This window comes from Heptranchias perlo, chromosome 9 (genome assembly GCF_035084215.1).
Source record: "Heptranchias perlo isolate sHepPer1 chromosome 9, sHepPer1.hap1, whole genome shotgun sequence".
In the NCBI taxonomy this organism is placed as follows: domain Eukaryota; kingdom Metazoa; phylum Chordata; class Chondrichthyes; order Hexanchiformes; family Hexanchidae; genus Heptranchias; species Heptranchias perlo.
Window position 1 is genome coordinate 21861801 of NC_090333.1, and position 12752 is coordinate 21874552.

Below are 12752 nucleotides of genomic sequence, written 5' to 3' on the forward strand. Positions count from 1 at the left end.
AATATTGCCTCCTTTTATCTTTTATCATGCGATTGCAAGAATTCTAGTTAAAGATGAAGCTCACTGCTTCCTGGATGAATTGTTGATGTGCTCATTAAGATGAAGGAGGTTTTCTTTTGTTTAGGCCTGAAAATGGACAACTAAAAACACATCTCTTGAAGGAGTACACCAGTAATAAAAATAGATGGCCTGTCCAAACTAAAAAAGCATGTCAGTAAAAATCTGTTAAAATGCAACGGTTAAGTTTGGATCAATTAAACAATCAGTATCATGTGGTGCCTACCAGTCACAAAAGATTTCTAGTGAATTGATGGACACTGCATGGTCACACCCATGTGAGTACTAAAGACCGAAAAGTGTACAAACAGTCAGAGAGACCCTCTCCGGTGATTTTATGCATCCTAGACCTGTACACGATGGATTTTGCTAGGCCCAGAAGCAGACCCACCAGGTGGTCCTCTGACCTTGTTTTGGGCACTGGTGATCAACGTTATTCATGTTGGGCAAGAACTGCAGCCAAAATTTGAGAAACATCAACTTCAGATAGTGCAATAGAGGCTGCAACCTTTGGCACAACAAATATACCTGAAATACAGTGTCATCTGATTGCACAATGAACATGTAATAAGGGCATCAGTAAAGTGATTCAAATATGTATTTAATGCCACTGTGTCATTTATCACTCTCTCAATTAGTCCCAGTGCTAAGGTGAAGGATATCAGAGCTGGAAATAGAATACTTTCTTCACTTTTGCCCCCCAACTGTCAGCATCACATGTTCTCAGATAAGTATAGTACAGCCAGATACACAGCAAAGCTTCCTCTACTCCATCCATGAGTGTGCCATAATAATCAGTGCAGCATCCCCTCTTGCACCGTTGTTTCTCCCCTTTGCCCTCTTGCTATTCCGTTGATGTATCTGAGATGGCAAATTTAATGCCAATTAGTGCCAAATTACCGACAGTATTGTGTTGTGACCTACAAACATTGGGATCAAGGTTATCACTCCCAAAACTTGTTTCATGTAGGATACTTATAGCAACCAAAGCAGACCGTATGGATTGTGTTCGATTCTGCGTTACAAAGATGAAAGGACTATGAAACCCTGTTGGTGTAAATGGTCTCATATAAAGTAGTGACGGAGTATCAATAAAAACTAGCATTTTAACTTTCAACACATTCATATTTCAGCATTAGCCCCATCCCAATCTCCCTTCCTGAAGAGATAAAAATTAAAAACTGCAAATGCTGGAAATATGAAGTAAGAACAGAAAATCCTGGAAATGCAAAGCAGGTTCATCAACACATGAAAAGAGAAAATGCAGATTGAAGTTTCTAGCATAGACCCTTCATCTGTCTACACCTAAAATATTAATCTACCCTTTCTCTTTGCATATACTAATAGGCCTGCTGTGTATTTCCAACATTGACAGGTATATTCTCCCTTCCCTGGTGTTGTTTAATTTTACATGCCAACCTAGTGATTTACCTGTTTGGAACATAAATTCATTGGATGTTTCCAACCCTGCTCTTTCTCCTTAATTTCATTCACCTTTTGGTTCCTCTTTAATTTAATTCTCAAACATGACCTGCCAAATCTCCTTCACTTGGGGGTGAGACTCACTCATCTTGGTTTAAGAATGTGACCTATTCCGATGTATGTCACACTTTAAAAAAAAATAAACCCGCTCCGGGTTTTTAAATGGGACGGTGATGAGAGGCACTCTTTTTTTTTGTCTTGGATCAGAAATCTGACTCCGAACAATTCTCGGATTTTGAGAGTCCGTGTGCGATCTGCACCGACTCGCGGTTACCGGGGAGGAGGGAGGGGGGAGGGGGGGGGGGGAGAGGGAGAGGGAGAGAGAGCTTGTCCCAGCCGTTTCCACGGAGACTCATTAATTACATTCTGCTGGCGCGAAACTCTCTCCGAGGAGGAGCAAATGCTAAAAGACCGGCTTTCAAGGGCTGGGATTAAAACCACTGTTTTAGCACTGGAGTTGCTGGGTTAAAGGTGAGGCAGACGTCGTGTTGTTGGAGAGTTTTTGCTGGAGTTGCTGCACACACTCACTCACTCACTCTCGCTCGCTCGCGCACTCCGGGCTCGGCTCGGGGCTCGGGCGCTGCACTCCCGGAGAGAGGTAAAGTGGTGGCTGCACCGAGGGCAGGTAGCGAACATTGAACCGATTCCAGTTTACGCATCCCTAAACCAGTGGTCTTAATGCAGAATGGGGAGGTCGATTGTCAGCTGTTTTGATGGAACTGGCCACCGACTCAGGTGCAGGGCGACGTGCCCACACGGTAACGGGTTTGTGCAGGGTAACTGGTGGTGGTGGTGGATGACACTATGTCCCGAGGAGGAGGGGTGGGGGTTGCAGGTATGCTCCTTTCTACAGAGCAAAGGTGACGCACTGTCCCACCTTCTGGCTTCTGTTCCGTTAACTTTCTAAACGGAAATAGGGTTTCACCTGAATGCTCACTCTTCAAATCGATTATATTTTAAAGTAATATTTATACCTCCATTGTCATTTTTTCGTCAGGGCAGCGCATTATTTAGGTAACTGTAAGAGCTCGGACACGATGGGCCGAAGGGCCTCTATCCGTGCTGTATAACTCTATGACTCTATGAGCTGTGAGGATATGACTTACTCTGATGGTTCTGTGTAGTAACTTCGTAAATCAATTCATGGGAAGGATTCCTTTTTTACTTCTTTCTAGCTACATCCGACGCGCATTGTAAAATGTTGTGTTTGCATTTTCGTTTCAAGGAGCCTTCACCAGTAGAGATTTACGATGTACCTCTGCATAGCAACCAGAAGAATTCTTACAACCAAGTGGCATGACCGTTATTGGTGGTTTTGGGTATTGTTTTGGCACCAAGGAAAGAGAAATGCTGGAACAAAGACTGATTGATAAAATAAGCTGCCCTCCAAGCTCATGATTGCTGTTTAATCCTGTTAATGCTTTATATAAAAAAAAATTAAATGTTCAAAAGTGTTGAATCTCCCAGCGACAGAACTGAACTACTTTCCAAAAAAGGTTAAACTTCAAGTGGCAGTTAATACAACCATTACACTATACTTTTAGCCATGATGTGGAGATGCCGGTGATGGACTGGGGTTGACAAATGCAAGGAATCTTACAACACCAGGTTATAGTCCAACTGTTTAATTTGAAAATCACAAGCTTTCGGAGGCTTTCTCCTTCGTCAGGTGAACGAAGGAGACGAAGGAGAAAGCCTCCGAAAGACTGTGATTTTCAAATAAAACAGTTGGACTATAACCTGGTGTTGTAAGATTCCTTACATCTATACTTTTAGGAGCAGTTTTATGCCACTATCTTTGTATAGCTCTCTCTCTCAAATGTGCAGTATAGTGTGTCAGATGCCATCTTGGGATGAGTATAAATAAACTACCCCCAAAGGTAAAAAAGTAGTAAATGCTGCAAATCCAAGCAGGTCAGTCAATATTTGAAAGAGATAGGGTTAAAAATGTTCTCGTTCAGATACTGATCAATCTTAGTATTTGCACTATCTTCTATTTTTATTTCAATTTTCCAACATTTGTGATTTTTCCTTTTACCTCCAAAAGGTATGAGAATTGACTCTCAGTAATGTAATTATTAATGAGAATCTTCCAAATAATTTTGCTTACATGTCAACTGCTAGTATTTTGCTGACAATCAGCATTTTAGGATCTGATCTGCATGTCAGCATTTGTGGACAAAAATCATCATGACTTCTAGCAAGTGGTGCTGCAAAGTGACTCTGGCTCCTTCATGAGAACTGGAATTCCCAAGTACAGCATTGGCTAAAATCATTTTTCAGCAGGACTCAGGCAGGTGCAGAACCAAAAATAGAGGGAAGAGAGGAAACAGATAGCAATGAAGGCGAGGGAGAAAGGGAAGAATGGATAGCATTAAAGAGATAAATGGCAATAAAGAGGTGAAATTAATAGCAACGAAGGGAAGAAAGGAAATGGATGACAATGAAGGGAAGAGGGAAAGAAGTGGATGGCAGTGAAACAAAGGGGGGAATGTATTGGGGAGTGAAATGGATGATAATGAAGGGGAGAGGGAAGAGGCAGAAGATGAGACCAATGATTTATGGTGGGGAGGAGAGACAGTTCTAGCATTAATTGAAGGGGAGAAAGGGTGCCAGCAAGAACTGGTGGGGTGGGGGAAAGGAGGAGGAAAAATAGTTCCAGCTTGATCTAGGTTGGATGAGGTGGAGATTGCTAAGTTGAATTGAGGGGAAGAAGACAAAGAATGTCGGTATGTACTAGTAGGGTTGAAGGAAAATAGTACATCTCTGTGAAAGGATGGGGCATTGGATAAAGTACAGTCTCTGCATACTGGGTCCGGAAGGGGTAGAGTGTTTCTGTGTACTGACGCAGGGTGGGGTTGCTGATGGATGGATGTGGGAGATAGAGTGTTGAGGTTTAATTTTGGGAAACTGATGGTCCTTTACTCTTTTGAAAGTCCAATTATCATTTTGTTTTTCCTTTCTGATGATTAAAAATCTATCAATTGTGAACCAGAGTGCATCATAATGTAAAAGTTCAAAACTTTCCAGAGGAGCCTGCCGTCAAAACCCTTAGAAATGCACTACAGTGTTGTACCTTCAATATTTGCATTTTCCCTTTCAGACTATCATATACATTATTTTTGCTCCAATGCAATATAGGACATATCTACAGCTTAAATTACAAGCTCATGTAACTACTTATTTTCATGTTATGTGCTTATACTCAGGGTCGTCAGCTTTTTAGCTACTGTGTCAGATTTGTTGAAACCATTAGTCAGCTTTTTTTTGGGTTGATGTGCATGTTTATGTGTGCTTCATGGATTGAGATCAGTGGAAATATCTGTCTGGATACAAAAACTAGTGTCATAACAATGCTGATAGGATACTGACAGACAAATATTTCAGCACTAGCAAAGCATTTGATCATATCAAACATCTCCAGTTGCATTTGATAGCTCAGATAGGGATTAAAACAAAAATGCTGGATATCTGAAATAAAAACAGACCTGCACATTACCAGCATTTTCTATCAGCATCTGAAAAGGTAGGTTAACGTTTCAAGTGTAGATCCTTTGTCAGAACTGGTAACTGCAAGATCAGACTGAAGAAAACAAGGGTGGGGAGGAAGGAAAAATAAAAATTTAAAGCAAAGGATCAACATCCAAAATGGTTGTGAGTCTCCGCCTCACAACTTGAGCAGCCTCTCGGAAATTCCCTTCGTGCCATTCAATTCTGAATGGAGGGACTTCCTTTATAGATTGCTCCTACACACTCTCCACTTCCTTTCGTCTTCATCCGGACATGCCCTGGCATTACATCTTGCCGTTCGGTGAAGGCGGGGGCTCCCAATGGAAGGCTTTGTACATGAGGATCCTTCCCTGCACCACTGGGGACCTGAGTTGGAGAGTGTTGCATGGAGCTGTGGTATCCAGCGTACTGTTGAGCCACTTCACTGGTACCTAGGCCACGTGTAATTTTTGCAGCCTGGAAGGAACCGTATTTCACATGTACATAGCATGTGAGAGGTTGCAGCCCCTATTTTCCTATTTAAAAGGGCTGTTCCTCAATTTTTGCCTCCATTTTAATCCCACATTCCTGATATTCGGCCAGCCAGTACATGGAGGCACAGGCAAGACAGAGGAAGTTCTTATGCGTCTACTCCTGGGCCTGGCCAAGATGTGTGGGACGTGCAGAAAGGCTCGCTCTGGCTGCCTGCCTCTCATCTGTGGTCTTGTCTGCACCCTGCTGGCCTTGGAGAGGGACCATATGGTGTCCACTGGTACGCTTGAGGCAATCTGAGACCAATGGGTACCTCAGAATGTTAATTGTATAATTGATCACAATACTGAAATACTGATTTACTTCATGTTACACTTTTTCCAGTTTGATTGGAGCTTGAGTTAGATTATTTTATTAGTGGTACCTTCCTAGAGAGGGCACTTGTGGCACTGATTTCTGTCCAGTGACACTGGAGATCCCAGTGCCACCCATAATGGTCCAATTAAATTAGACCCAATATGTTAACTGTCTCTTTTTTCAAAAACTGATAGCATACTGCATGTTTCTTCAGTGTCAGCAGCTGGTATAACTGGTTCCTAGGAGAATTGGAAAAATGTTGAGTGCTTGCAACAATCCATCTCCAAATATATTGTAAATTCCTATGTTAGGTCTTGTCAATGGGAAAAACTGTCAACATTTACTTGCAGTTATGCCTGTATGTGATTCTTTGATAAGGGTTTTAAATGTCAAATGTCACATAACAATAGTTGTTATAGTATACTGAGAGTTAATGGTTATCACTCACTGCTTGGGTTGGATACTGAATGAAATATGACTCCAGAGGTGTCAAGCCAGGTTTAAAATGTACAAATTAAAAAGCACTGGCGGGGGAGCGGAGGGAGGGAGGGGGATCAATTGGACCTTCTTTATAAATTTAAGCGCAGTATTTTTAATGTTTCCATACTCCTGCTCATGCTCTCAAAGCATTAAAAAATTATTAGCTAGGGGGTGTGAAGCTTTGCTCATTAATGCAAGAAACCGTACAGAAACCATCTTCCCTGGCTACAGTTGTGAGATTCCAGCCACGTAGTATAAATCAGGTGTTGCCCACTGAGAATCAATTCTGCAGCTACTGCTCTTAAATTGGTAATACAATATATCTACAGCCAAATGGTTTCCATTTTTGTTTAAATGCGATCCAATATGGAGACATGCGCAGCCCCTGTTGGGCTGCTGTGTTGTGATCTGGCAGGATTGTTGCATGAACTGTTGAAGGCCTCTTCACAGGACTGGTCGTAGTGGGAGCGAAGTGGGGTTTCACCACTGTACTTGGGCATGTCCATGTTTCCTCTTCCCTCTCTGGGACTGCCATGTGGTTGCAGGGTGAGAGGATGGAGAGCGCGGTATGTTTCTGTTTTGTAGGATGCTGTAGGTTGCCTTGCGGAGGGGGGAGGTCAGGTATTGAAGGGAGGTGCAGCATCCTCCATTAGAATTTGGAGCCTAGTGGGTAAGTCACCTGTATCTGATACCTTGGTTATGGAGTGCGAGTCTGATGCTGTTTAAGATCTTTCATTTCTGTCGGACCTTGGAGGGGAGAGATCTGCAAAGATTGAGACATATCAGTTTTCAAAGTGTAGTGCATCTGTGGCTTTTACCTGGATGTATCATCTCCTTTGTTTGAAAGTTAAGGGGTCGTACTACAAAGACTCTGGGGCTGCATGAGTTCTGCGAACATGTTCTAACACTGAGTACAACTGTTGCCCAGATCTAGAATACTAAATGAGTACTTTGCATCTGTCTTTACCAAGGAAGAAGAAGCTGCCAAAGTCACAGTAAAAGAAGAGGTAGTTGAGATACTGGATGGGCTAAAGAATTAATAAAGATTAGGTACTAGAAAGGCTGGCTGTACTTAAAGTAGATAAGTCACCCGGTCCGGATGGGACGCATCCTAGGTTGCTGAGGGAAGTAAGGGTAGAAATTGCAGAGGTGCTGCCCATAATCTTCCAATCATCCTTGGATACAGGGGTGGTGCCAGAGGACTGGAGAATTGCAAATGTTACACCCTCGTTCAAAAAAGGGTGTAAGGATAAACCCGGCAATTACAGGCCAGTCAGTTTAACCTTGGTGGTGGGAAACTTTTAGAAACAATAATCTGGGACAAAATTAACAGTCACTTCGACAAGTGTGGATTAATTAAGCCAGCACAGATTTGTTAAAGGCAAATCGTGTTTAACTAACTTGATTGAGTTTTTTGATGAGGTACAGAAAGGGTTAATGAGGGCAATGCGATTGATGTAGTTACATGGACTTCAAAAGGTGTTTGATAAAGTGCCTCATAATAGGCTTGTCAGCAAAGTTGAAGTACATGGAATAAAAGGGGCAGTGTCAGCATGGATACGAAATTGGCTAAGTGACAGGAAAGAGAATAGTGGTGAACGGTTGTTTTTCAGACTGGAGGAAGGTATACAGTGATGTTCCCCAGGGGTCGGTACTAGGACCACTGCTTTTCTTGATATATATTAATAACTTGGATTTGGGTGTACAGGGCACAATTTCAAAATTTGCAGATGACCCAAAACTTGGAAGTGTAGTGAACAGTGAGGAGGATAGTGATAGACTTCAAGAGGATATAGACAGGCTGGTGGACTGGGCATCTACCTGACAATGTGGAAAATTGCCCGGGTATGTCCTGTCCACAAAAAGCAGGACAAATCCAATCCGGCCAATTACCGCCCCATCAGTCTACTCTCAACCATCAGCAATGTGATGGAAGGTGTCGTCGAGCGGCACTTTCTCACCAATAACCTGCTCACCGATGCTCAGTTTGGGTTCCGCCAGGACCACTCGGCTACAGACCTCATTACAGCCTTGGTCCAAACGTGGACAAAAGAGCTGAATTCCAGAGGTAAGCTGAGAGTGACTGCCCTTTAAATCAAGGCAGCATTTGACCGAGTGTGGCACCAAGGAGCCCTAATAAAATTGAAGTCAATGGGGATCGGGGGGAAAATTCTCCAGTGGCTGGAGTCATACCTAGCACAAAGGAAGTGGTTGTTAGAGGCCATTCACCTCAGCCCCAGGACATTGCTGCCCGAGTTCCTCAGGGCAGCGTTCTGGGCCCAACCATCTTCAGCTGCTTCATCAATTACCTTCCCTCCATCATAAGGTCAGAAATGGGGATGTTCACTGATGATTGCACAGTGTTCAGTTCCATTCGCAACCCCTCAGATAATGAAGCAGTCCGTGCTCGCATGCAGCAAGTCCTGGACACCATACAGGCTTGGGCTGATAAGTGACAAGTAACATTCACGCCAGATAAGTGCTAGGCAATGACCATTTCCAACAAGAGAGAGTCTAACCACCTCCCCTTGACATTCAACGGCATTACCATCGCCGAATCCCCCACCATCAGCGTCCTGGGGGTCACCGTTGACCAGCCACATAAATACTGTGGCTACAAGAGCAGGTCAGGGGCTGGGTATTCTGCAGCAAGTGACTCACCTCCTGACTCCCCAAAGCCTTTCCACCATCTACAAGGCACAAGTCAGGAGTGTGATGGAATACTCTCCACTTGCCTGGATGAGTGCAGCTCCAACAACAAGCAAGAAGCTTGACAACGTCCAGGACAAAGCAGCCCGCTTGATTGACACCCCATCCACCACCCTAAACATTCACTCCCTTCACCACTGGAGCACGGTGGCTGCAGTGTGTACCATCCACAGGATGCACTGCAGCAACTCGCCAAGGCTTCTTCAACAGTACCTCCCAAACCCGCGACCTCTACCACCTAGAAGGACAAGGGCAGCAGGTACATGGAAACAACACCACCTCCAGATCATTTGGTATTAAGGGATATGGGCCAAAGGCAGGTATATGGAGTTAGATCACAGATCAGCCATGATCTTATCAAATGGCGGAGCAGGCACGAGGGGCTGAATGGCCTACTTCTGTTCCCATGTTCCACGTTCCCCTCCAAGTTGCATACCATCCCAACTTGGAAATTTATCACCATTCCTTCATCGTCACTGGGTCAAATTCCTGGAACTCCCTACCTAACAGCACTGTGGGAGAACCTTCACCACACAGACTACAGCGGTTCAAGAAGGCGGCTCATCACCACCTTCTCAAGGGCAATTAGGGATGGGCAATAACTGCTGGCCTTGCCAGCGATGCCCACATCCCATGAACAAATTTTTAAAAAGATGAAATTTAACAGTGAGAGGTGTGAAGTGATACATTTTGGTCGGAAGAACAAGGAGAGGCAATATAAACTAAATGGTACAGTTCTAAAAGGGGTGTAGGAAATGAGAGATCTGGGGGGTATATTTGCACAAATTGTTGAAGGTGGCAGGACAGGTTAAGAAAGCAGTTAAAACAACATACGGGATCCTGGGCTTTATAAATAGAGGCATAGAGTGCAAAAGTAAAGAAGTTATGTTGCACCTTTTATAAAACACTGGTTCGGACACAACTGGAGTATTATGTCCAATTCTGGCCACCACACTTTATGAAGGATCTGAAGGCCTTTGAGAGAATGCAGAAGAGATTTCCTAGAATGGTCCCAGGGATGAAGGATTTCAATTACGTGGATATACTGGAGAAGCTGGGGTTGTTCTCCTTAGAGCAGAGAAGGTTGAGAGGAGATTTGATAGAGGTATTCAAAATCATGAATGGTCTAGATAGAGAGAAACTGTTCCCATTGGCGGAAGTGTCAAGAACCAGAGGATATAGGTTAAGGTGATTGGCAAAAGAACCAAAGACGACATGAGGAAAAACATTTTTACACAGCGAGTGGTTATGATCTGGAATGCACTACCTTAGGGGGTGGCGGAGGCAGATTCAATTGTGGCTTTCAAAAGGGAATTGGATAAGTACTTGAAGGGAAAAAATTTGCAGGGCTACGGGGAAAGGGCAGAGGAGTGGGACTAGCTTGATTGCTTTTGCCGAGAGCTGGCACGGACTCGATGGGCCTAATGGCCTCCTTCCATGCTGTAACCTTTCTATGATTCTAGAAGAGATCTGAAAATCTCTTGGATAAAGGGGATTGATGTATTTGTGTCCAAGCCTTCAGGGATATTGAAGTCCTAGATATTGTTGTGGTGTCCCCAGTTGTTGAAGCCATCAAGCTATTTCGAGAACCTTCCCTGGAAGGTAGATCATTTGGGCCTGTAGTGCTACTGTCTCCATCACCTTCAAAAACACAGGTCTCTGATTGTTTTATCCAGGATGTGGAGATGCCGGTGATGGACTGGGGTTGACAATTGTAAACAATTTTACAACACCAAGTTATAGTCCAGCAATTTTATTTTAAATTCACAAGCTTTCGGAGGCTTCCCCCTTCGTCACATCGTTCACCTGACGAAGGGGGAAGCCTCCGAAAGCTTGTGAATTTAAAATAAAATTGCTGGACTATAACTTGGTGTTGTAAAATTGTTTACAATTGTTTTATCCAGTGTATTGCCTAGGAGTTAGTATTACAAGGAGCTCTGCACACTGATTGTGTTAATGGGCTGGATTTTGCTCTGTAAAATAACACGAGCCTAACAGCGCTCACCGTTATTTCAGTGCAAATGGTAGAGCGACTTTCGGCGACCGCACATGGACAGTTAAACATGGAAATCAGGAAGTTGCTGTACCGCTTCTCCATAAGCTGTGCGAAAACTGCATCTCGCCAGCTGATTAACTGTTGAAATGACTGCAACAGTGCAAAGTTCCTCTACTGCCCTGATGGAAACAAAGTAATCTCGCCAGAAAAAGGTACGTCAAGTTTTTTAAGTCTAAGCAAACTTTTAACTTTTTTAATATTTCAAAATATACTTTATTTCATAAAATTTAAAGATACACACAGTTTACACACAGTTCAAGTAAAAAGACACAATTTCAAGCAAAGCGGGTCAAAGCAATACAGTGCAGATCGGATACACTATGATCTCATTATTACAATTTAAAACACAATACATATCTTCTAATACATTCTGTACAATACAAGGTGCGGTGGCCTTTTCCCATAGAGCCTTTGCATAGGTCGTACCTCGCTTCAGTGCGACCCACAGCACGTACTCTCAACATTGCTGTCTTTCAATATAAATAATATATTTTCCTAATTTATTCATCAGTTTCCATTTTATTTTAGATTTACAGTTATTACTTTTCATTTATTTTCCACTATTGCAGTTGTAATTAGTTGCAATAATAAAAACAAATGTGAGCTAATCATTTTTTTTCTTAGTACTGTACCCTGGTCCAAAGCTGCACCTTCTGCGCGTGTATAGGATGGAAATAATTACGTGCATCTCAAGTTTAAATGTACAAGAGTTGGGGTGGGGGGGTGCACAAGAGAAACACAGGTATCTTGAAATTGTAAAATATAGTTAGCAATTTTTTGGGATAGTGTTAACTTGTAGTCTTGATTACCATAGGATATGCAGCCAGCCAATGTTTTAACCTGCAACATAAGGAATCCTCAAGGTGTTTTTATTTTTCAAATTAAAGCACCATATCTGGCATTTGTTTTTTTTTAAATATTCTGATCTTGCATTACTGGGGCTTCGTCAACCAGATCACTACTTCTAGTGCTCATAGAATGCAAACTGAGGTAATAGTGTAAAGGGTACTAATGTTTTGCATCTTTCATAGATCATTGATGAAGATTTTAATGAATAGCCACGTTCATGCTATTTACATGAGAAAACTAGATGCCAATTGTACCTGTATTTGCTTAGCTATCTTCATGGTATTCTTAACTGTTTGCCATCTTGCTATGCCTGAGTCCATGAACTCAATGAGAACCCGTTACTTCTGCACCTAGGATCCCAGAACATTGTACTAGCTGCCTGGATGCTGCTAGGTGCAAGATGCATCTACAAAATAAGCTTTCCAAACTAACAGCCACCATAAGATAGACTTGTGGTTTATATGCATCACTGGTTGAATCAACCGTCTAATCTTGTACATATAACTAGATGAAACACAAATATGAAACCTTCTAATCAAAGCATGCTGCACAACAAGCATGCCTGGTTTAAAATATCCTGCCAAGCTGACAAAATTGCCCTGTGAGGCCACCAAACTGTTTGGGAGAAAGTGAAAAAGATTCTTGCCAAGTTAAAGCAGACTCAGGTTTTATCCTTGCCATACCTTGCCCAGAATGTGCAGGCAAAATAGGGCTACTGTTTTTACTGCAAATACCTTTTCAACAGGATTCAAATGTTATTACAGTTTTTAAGATAACAGCT

At 42.7% G+C, this 12752-nt stretch overlaps 1 protein-coding gene across 1 annotated transcript in view; it reads left to right on the forward strand.

Annotated features, from left to right (window-relative positions):
* Positions 1–2025: 2025 nt before the first annotated feature.
* The window catches only part of LOC137325182 (uncharacterized), a 61765-nt gene continuing 51038 nt past the window's right edge, over positions 2026–12752 (forward strand). The window contains exon 1 of the mRNA XM_067989982.1: positions 2026–2137. The gene's annotated coding sequence lies outside the window, so the exon portion shown is untranslated. The remainder of the gene's footprint in view (positions 2138–12752) is intronic.